General features: G+C 33.1%; 1 pseudogene; it reads right to left on the bottom strand.

Moving 5' to 3' along the window:
* Positions 1-7,788: 7,788 nt before the first annotated feature.
* The window catches only part of LOC142336965 (uncharacterized), a 38,000-nt pseudogene continuing 37,173 nt past the window's right edge, over positions 7,789-8,615 (bottom strand).

Raw genomic sequence — 8,615 nt, 5'->3', positions numbered from 1 at the left:
CAACGAACACACAAAATTTACACTTTTCTCAGTTGTTGTTAGCAACCACGTACCGAATCCTTTGTCTTTTTATACTGAAAACTATATATGCAGCCTTATGAGATTATCTTTCTCAAGAAAGCTTCCCCAAAATTTAAGATCGCGACTATCGCATCTCTTGAGCAACGAGAAAAGTTATCATCTCTCAAGTTAAAAGATTGAAGTTCGATTTTGCTCGCAAGTTATGGTGTATGCATCGGTTCTTTTCTCAAACTTTTTCAATGTAATCCTTAAATTATACGCTGATGACAGTAGCACTGCTCAAAAACTAGAACCATTCGAATATATTATGAACAAAATCATCAAACAGGCTAAAGAATATGAAGGCCAAACGACAACTTTTAAATTGCACAAAAATCAAAGAAGCGGCTTGTTTATGAGTTCCCGGGTCGAGGTTTAGCGGTGAGTTTTCGTAAGAATTGCGGTGAGATGCCGTGAAAAAAAAACTAATTTTCACCGCGTATTTCTTACATCTTTTTGCGGTGAATGCAGTAAATTGCTTTGTATTATTTATTTTCACCGCATTCTCCGTATTCTCACAAAAAGGACACTTCCATACTCGTGCATGTACCTCTTGCATGTCTTCAACTTCTTATTCCACTGCTCTAACTGTCAATTACTTCATTGATGTTTCTTGTGAATTTAAGTTAACGTTGGAAAACAAATGCGGTGAATTTTTGTAACAATTGCAGTGACTTTCGCGGTAAATTTTTATAAGAGATGCGGCGAAATGCGGTGAATTGTTTTTTTTTTCACAGCATTCACCGCGTTTTCCGCATTTCTTACATTAATTTGCCACAAAAGTTGAAGAGGTCAATTTTTGGTAAGAAATGCCTTGAATTTCTCGGTGAATTGTTGTAAGAAAAGCATTGAAATATTTTTTTTAACCTTATTCACCGCAATTACCGTTTTTTTACAAAAATTCACCGCATTCATCGCATTTCTTACAAAAATTCTCCCAAAAACCTCGAGCTGAGTTTAGATGTAGACACTTTAAACATCATTGCATTGCAGTGTTGATAAGCTCTACCCAAAGGCTGATGAATGACGCCTTTTTTGGCTCTTGAAATTGATAAATTTTAATCTCCTGAATAAGCTTACAGGGCGCATAAAAGAAGAGTTTCATTAACACAGTGCAAAATAATTAAATTTCTGTTACTGGCCTCAAAAATGTCTTAGAGAAAATAAAAATCATTTGACTTTAGAAATAGGCGTTTTGAAGATAATATCGTTTGATTAATGATACGTTTGATCCAACCATTGACGAATGCAGTCTTGTTTCTTTCTAACTTCAAAATGATATTTCATTTTAAATTAATGACGGAGCTACCAAGGATTAAATAAAGAAGAGTTTCACTAACACAGCGCAACATATCTAAATATTCACTTCAGAATTCAGACCGAGCTCAAACGAACAGTTGACGTTAGATGTAGACATTTTTTTAAATCTCAAACATGTAAATTCGACTAACCCCAAGGTTAAAGTTACATGTCGTAATATTATAAATCAAACATACTACATCTTTCCCTTGAATAACTAAACATAATAAAAATAAAAAACTAAGGTTCAGTTTCTAGTTCTCGTGAAATATCTTTAAAAAATATACTTTTAAAGCCTTCATTTTTTTGTCCATTGGAACTCGTTCATGTCTTTTTTGCATCTCTTCCTTTAATTCTTTTTTTAAATTTTTTCTTTTGTTTTTCCTTTCTTAGAGCTCTTGGAAGGTTATTCCATTTCTGAACAAAGTTTCTTATAATTGAATTTTGACTCCACTTTGATTTACATTTTTTTGTGAGATCAAAATCAATTGTACGATTATTAACTTTAATTTCAACGTCTCCGATTATTCTGAATTTTCTTTGGTCTTGTATGTTTGTTTGTTGGAGACCATTGCATTTCAGTATTGTTACGCTTGACCTAACCACTGATGAATGCAGCCTCATTTCTTTCAAACTTCATACTGATGTTCAAACTTAACCTCATGAGTAAGCTTACAGGCCGCCGAGATAAAATTATCGGTTCATGAATACACTGCAGTATAACTAAATTTGCACTTCTGAGTCAATAGCTGTAAAATTGTCTTAGATACGATAAAAAAACAGCTGACTTTAGTTGCAAACATTTTTCAGACCACATGAATAAACTCCAGGTGCCCAAAAATAAAAAAAAATTGTTTCAATTATAAGCACAAGCTAACTAAATGTTTATTTCTGAATCTATACCGAGCTTAAAAAAAATATCTTAGAGACAGTGAAGATCATCTGTTTTTAGATGTAAAAATTTTGAAGTCCATCGCGTGTCAGTATTGATACCCTTGACTCAACAGTTCCTGAATGCAGTCTTAATTATTTCGAATTTCAATTTGATATATTATTATAAATTTATGAATAAACTTACAACGCGCAAATTGAAAATCGTTTCTTTTACACAGCACAATATAATCGCAAAATCGTTTCTTAATGCAGATCAAACGCAAAAAAAATGAACGTAGACGGTTAAAAAAACGCAAAGAACAACCGCTTCAATCATAGGCAAAAAAACCAATTTTTTACAAATGAAGATTGCAGCAAGATGGTTATTTAGAGTCTGTGCGTAGTAAAGTGGTTCATAAATACCTCTCAAGTTTGAAAAAACCTTTCGAGAAACCATGTCAGAAAAACTTCTCTCAGATAAACAATTGGGAGTATCGGAAAGTAACTTATACCTGCACTGTTGGAACTAAAAAACAGTCTGTCTTTTTTCGATAGACAACAAAATTCGTCCACAAATTCTAGATAGATATGTTCAGTACAATTTGAAAGACACAGATAAAGACAAAACAGACAGAGATACAGAACAGAGAAATCACACACACACACACATTAAAACAACAATCCCAAAAACCAAAAAAAATCGTTTTTTAAAAATTTAATTCTTGGGCAAGGTTTGCCACCGTTCATTTGTGGCTTCTTACTTTTTTGAGAGAATTTTTTTGACTTTTTGACACAATTATATCGGTTGTTGAGGCTCAAATTTTTGAGACAAATAAGCTCGAAATTTTTCTAAAAATATTGTCATTTGTCATGTTTTGCAAGCATAATGAAACAATATTTTTTATTTAAAAAATCACAGATGAGTCACCAGGTAAAATGAAAAACCAAAGTTTGGTTTTAGACAAAAATTTAGTCGCAATTTGTAACAGATTGTAGGCAATTTTTCCAATTCTTGTTATTTCTGATAATTTTTGCTCTCCGCCTCTAATTGTGTCTAACTATTAAAGGAAACAACCCTCTCTCTTTATCTCTCTCTCTCTCTCACTCTATTTCACACATTAAACACAGTAACACACAAACATACACCCACACCGACGCTCGAACAAACACAATCATAAATACAAATCAAGGAATCAGAAAACGGTTCTGTTTTTGGCAACTAATCTTTACTCATGGTTCGAATTCATTGAAGTGTTGTTTTCTTTATTGAAACACTTAGGTGTGGATTTCAGGAGGCAATTTAATTGTTAATTGACGTTGAAACTTTAGATGGTTTTCATTGAACTTTTACAAAAGTTTTGTCTTTTTCATGTTTCATAGGCATGATGGGCCAATTCGTTTTGAAGATCTCGCAGTTGTGTTCCAAGATAGATTTACTGAACCAAATTTTGTTTTAAACATATTTAAAACCTTAAAGTGAATGTAATATAAAATAATGAAGTACTTTTTCTAAACCTTCAACAGTTTTTGCATTGTGCCTCTAGTTGTGTCTAACTTGTGAGGGAACGCTAAACGTTTTCCTTAAGGTCTCTTATTTTTTTATCAATGAGGAACATTGGCTATCGGTAAATTGTACGCTTTGCAGTTTCTACTCTTCTGAGTTTTTTAAAGAATTTTAATTTTTTTTGTCAAAAAAACTCTTCATTTTCAATATGAGTTGTTTCAAAATCAACAAACTATTGAATTCTTCAAATAAGAAAAACCCATACAGACTAGAGAAGACCAGTTGCAAGTGCTATTTTAAAATACAGATGAGTGATAAATCGTTTTTTTCTAATTTTACAAAAAAATAATAATTTTTGTATTAAGTTTTTCAACCGAAATCTATAACTCTCAACTGATCCAAAAACTATAACTCTCAACCGATCCAAAAACTATAACTCTCAAATTAGTCTGCATTCCACTATACTGGGATTAATAGAAAGTTAGTTTAATTTGCTCCGACAGTGTAAGGAATACCAAAAAAAAGATGAGAAAATATTTCTTTACTTTTCAATAATGAATTCTGTTGATTTGTGGTTCATTCCATGGAACCGGTTTTCTTACGTCCTGTGGTTTCCAAAAATCTGATATTTTTTTATTCTCACGAATAAAGGAGAATTGTTTGCAAAAAATTCAGGAAGTCGAAAAGGAATACATTTTTCCGTGAGAACTGTATATTGCCCGAAGTATTCTTTTTTGTTGAAAATCTTTTTGATTCTGTACGGAAAAACATTGGTTCTTACAATAGCTTTTGAACAGTAGAAAGCACTAATTTTTACAAAATTTTGTTCAAATAGGGTAAAGGGTAGTTATTAGGCTATAAAATGTAAATATCCCCGAGCAATTTTTTTCCTTTCGATTTTTCCTTCGAAATTTTAAGTTTTAAAATGTTTTCAAGTTTCTAATAATTTTTGTATATATAATGATTAGATCTTGAGGGCTAGAAAATGATGTTTGCCTGAAGAAAAACTGCCGGCCTCTTATATATATTTCCCCATTTTGAAAAAAAAATGATGGAACAATAACTCCATATAAAAGTCGGAGGCGTCAATATCTTAATGCTTTAGGGCGTGCAACAGCTTAGAACAGATCTGTTCAAATATGAGCCATTATAAGTGACGAATTTCCTCATAACAATGAAGAGCACGGCGGAACAAATTACAAAAATAGAGGACTCTAATCCCGATATATTTAGTTGCAAATAGAGCTCCATGCTTTTAAAAAGCCTTTTGCAAGAAAACTAACAATTTTGATATAACCAAGGGAAAAATTGCGATGAAGTGCAACCTGAAGAAGATAGACATATATATATATATATATATATATATATATATATATATATATATATATATATTTGTGTGTGTATGTGTGTGTGTGCGTGTGCGTATATATATATATATATATATATATATATATATATATATATATATATATATATATATATATATATATATATACATATATATATATATATATATGGTTGTGTGTTTATGGGTAGAAAAGTGTTGAAAAAGTATTTTTAGCTGTAGAAAGTGTAATTTTTCTATCAGTCCGCCCGAAATTATAATCTTTGTAAAAAGTGCGGAAAAAGAGTGTACGCAAGAGTTTAATAAACACAGGGTAAGTTCTTGAAATTACGCTCTTACAAGTTTTGTAAGATTTGAAGAACTGGGGTGGGGAAATTCTCTAATCAAATCCTAACAATTTGTATATACTTAAATATTCAAAAAAAGAGAACTAGGGTAGTGGTAACTTCGCAATTCTATTATTTCATATAAAAGAGAGGGTTATACCAGGGCCTTCTTTTACTCCTAAGTTTCAGATTGGAAGCAGCAGTATGTTTATAATAGTGATGATAAAGTTGGATTCAGAGTTCCGTAGCCTCAACTATGAGCTAATTGTATGGAAGAAAGGAAAACAATTATAAAATAGGTGGTACTGTGATTGAGAAGAAAACCAAGTTCTCAATGCAACTAAGTTAAACTAAGAGATCAATCTGTGACCCTAAATACTACTAAAGTTGCAGATGAAGCGAAGTTCATCGTAATTAACTCCACAACCCAACCAGACGAGGTTCAACCACTTGAAAAAAGAACGCAGGATCTATTGGCCATCAGATACTTCAGGGTTACTGCAGACCGTTTTAAATGTCTACTTGGTTCACCCATCAGTACTACATGGGTTAGCCTTACTCGCCTCCTCAGGGTGGCTTCACTTATTCAGTCTCCAAAGGAGCACGGCGATTGATACTCTTAGAAACTCTCGTCTTGATGATGTATGCAGTCACCCTCTTGATGTCCAAGTCCCGGGGATCTTAATTTAACCTAATAATCATTGACCTCTGTAAAAACACTTATGTTCCTAAGTAGCTATGTTATGTTTTGAATTAAAGCCAAACTCTAACTCAAGAATTCACTACACTTCTAAATTAAAGATTGCAAAGTTACCACAGACCTAATTCGTAACTAAATCAAAGCTAGAATCAAACTAAATGTTCTCTACAAAAGGTCTCCTAACTATTTTCTATTTCTCTATTCGATCTCTGAGTCTACTCAGACTCCATCGAATAATTCTAAGAAGTTAGAAAAATCGGACTAAGGAAAGACTATTACCGCTGAGAATAACGATGAATGTATAACAAGCAAGTGAATTTAGAATCAGGAAATTGGGTCAAGAAAAAGGCTCAAAAATTAGCCGTATTTTTACTGGCTTATCTTTTCATATTATGAGATAATTGAGTCCGGCAGGCTTAATTTAGCCTGATCCTTTGAGAAAATACCTTTTAAGGGCCCTAAATGTAGCCTGGTTTCTAGAGGTTTTGTATATCTGTACGTACTATAACAATTTTACTATACTTTCAAGGTGTTTCGTTTACTAAGAGTATCAGGTCCGAATAATATCTCTATTTCAAATTTGGTACCAACTTAGTTTGAGAGAATCAAATCATAACTCTAATCTTGATCTGTACAAATAACTCTTTGTCCTAACTTAGGTTTCGGTTTATACGGTTCATCGAGAAAAATTAAAGGTTAGTTCAAATTTCTTTAACTTTTCTGTAATTCTTAATCCGTTTTTTTTTTGTAATTCTTAAGTTTCACTTTCTACACGTTTTGCCCCATTAACTAAGACTGGAATTCTCTTTACATCCGAAAAAATATTTCTATGCAGACGATATCCAGTACATAGAAAAACACATTTGTTTTTGCAGCATTGTAACTTACGCTGCCTCCCTGATGCTTGTTATTTTTTGCAGTGGTTGCGTAGTCAAAGTACCAATCAAAACTACTGTCGAGGCTTTTCCTTAATTTTTTATAATACTTTCAGGTATTGAAACTCAATCATGATATCTTTTTTATTTTTGCAGTACAAACGACATTTATTCAGTAGTTTTGTTTTCATGTGATTCCATTTGCCATTTCGTCTAGTTTCAGAAACCATTTAAGAGTGTAAGATTTGGGCCCTGAGTTGACATTTTACACCTTTAGGGGACTGGTCGTATTCCATGTTTTTAAAATTTATCGCATTCACTTTCTCCTCTCCTCGTCATTTTCTTTTGGATAAGTTTTTATTTGAGGTAGGCCATGTCATCTGGGTACTGATAATTTTATATGAAATTTGAAATATCAAGTTTTGACCGCAACAACAGTTGTGAAGAACTTAAGCCTCATTTTGTCCTCGACCAAACAAAATGTCCCTTTTACTGATGACCGCTTAATTTTACATTGGTACCCATTTTGTGTCTCTGGGAAAGATAGCAATCTGCCAAAATTTAATTAACAATAAAAAAATCTAGACTAGACGAACTATAAATTTACAGGTGAACATGTTGTCTTTTAAAACTGCCGAAGACATTGTTAACAAAAGAATACATGTCAATCTGGTCGAACAATCCGAGGACTTGAGTGGGTTTTCATAGCAATCTTAGAAGTCATTTTCCCGTTTTTCCCTTGGGTTTTCCAAAAACTCGCTCAACGATTGGAAAAAAGCTAAACTAAACAGCTTAGTCGTGAAAACTCAAAATTAAGCGGTTTATTCACAATATGCGAAAACTAATATTATACTTTTATATACTATTAATTTACTGACGTCATCTTAACCAGGTGTCATGGTTTCTTTCACATATTAGTTAAAGTTGAAGCCAACTCTTTCAGGTTACCCTTCAAAACCTTTCCATTGCCATTTCGTGGTATACAATCAATTTCATAAACACGATGAATCTGCTTGAACTCAGCCACAGATTTGGCAACCAGATTTATAATCTCGGATTCTAACGTTTCGTGATTCACTCCATCTGAGTTTAAGTTTTCTGACCACAAAAAGCGACTGCAATCTCGTCACCTAATTTATCAGGCTGACCAACAACTGAACAATCTGACACTAAGGGACACTTCATAATGACTTCTTCAATCTCAGCGGGAGAAATTGAGAGTCCACGGTACTTGATCACGTCTTTGATCCTTCCGCATATGAACAAGTTGAAGTTTTCATCAAAGTAAGCTAGATCCCCTGTTTTGTAGAACCCATCTTCAGTTAGTGACGATTTTGTCTTTTCTGCATCGTTGAAATAAAGAGGATACAGTTTCTCCTGTCTAGCATACAGTTCTCCTTGTTTGTTCGTTGTCGTGATTAACTTCGTGGGGTCCTGTAAGTCAACTATTTTGAATTTCACACCTGGTAACGCTACACCAACCGATTCGGGATTTGTCAAGAAGGTATCGTTTGACATGAAAGCTATTCCGTACATTTCAGTTGCACCGTAAGCGTGGTGAATTCTCAATTTATCATTGTTACAAGCCATCCTAATTTTCTCAAGAGTCTCAAACGCGGGATTGGTTGTACCC

The sequence above is a fragment of the Convolutriloba macropyga genome, chromosome 3, assembly GCF_964194025.1.
Source record: "Convolutriloba macropyga chromosome 3, txConMacr16.3, whole genome shotgun sequence".
In the NCBI taxonomy this organism is placed as follows: Eukaryota; Metazoa; Xenacoelomorpha; order Acoela; family Convolutidae; genus Convolutriloba; species Convolutriloba macropyga.
The sequence above is the reverse complement of the archived record's forward strand: the minus strand, read 5'-3'. Positions and strand labels throughout refer to the sequence as shown.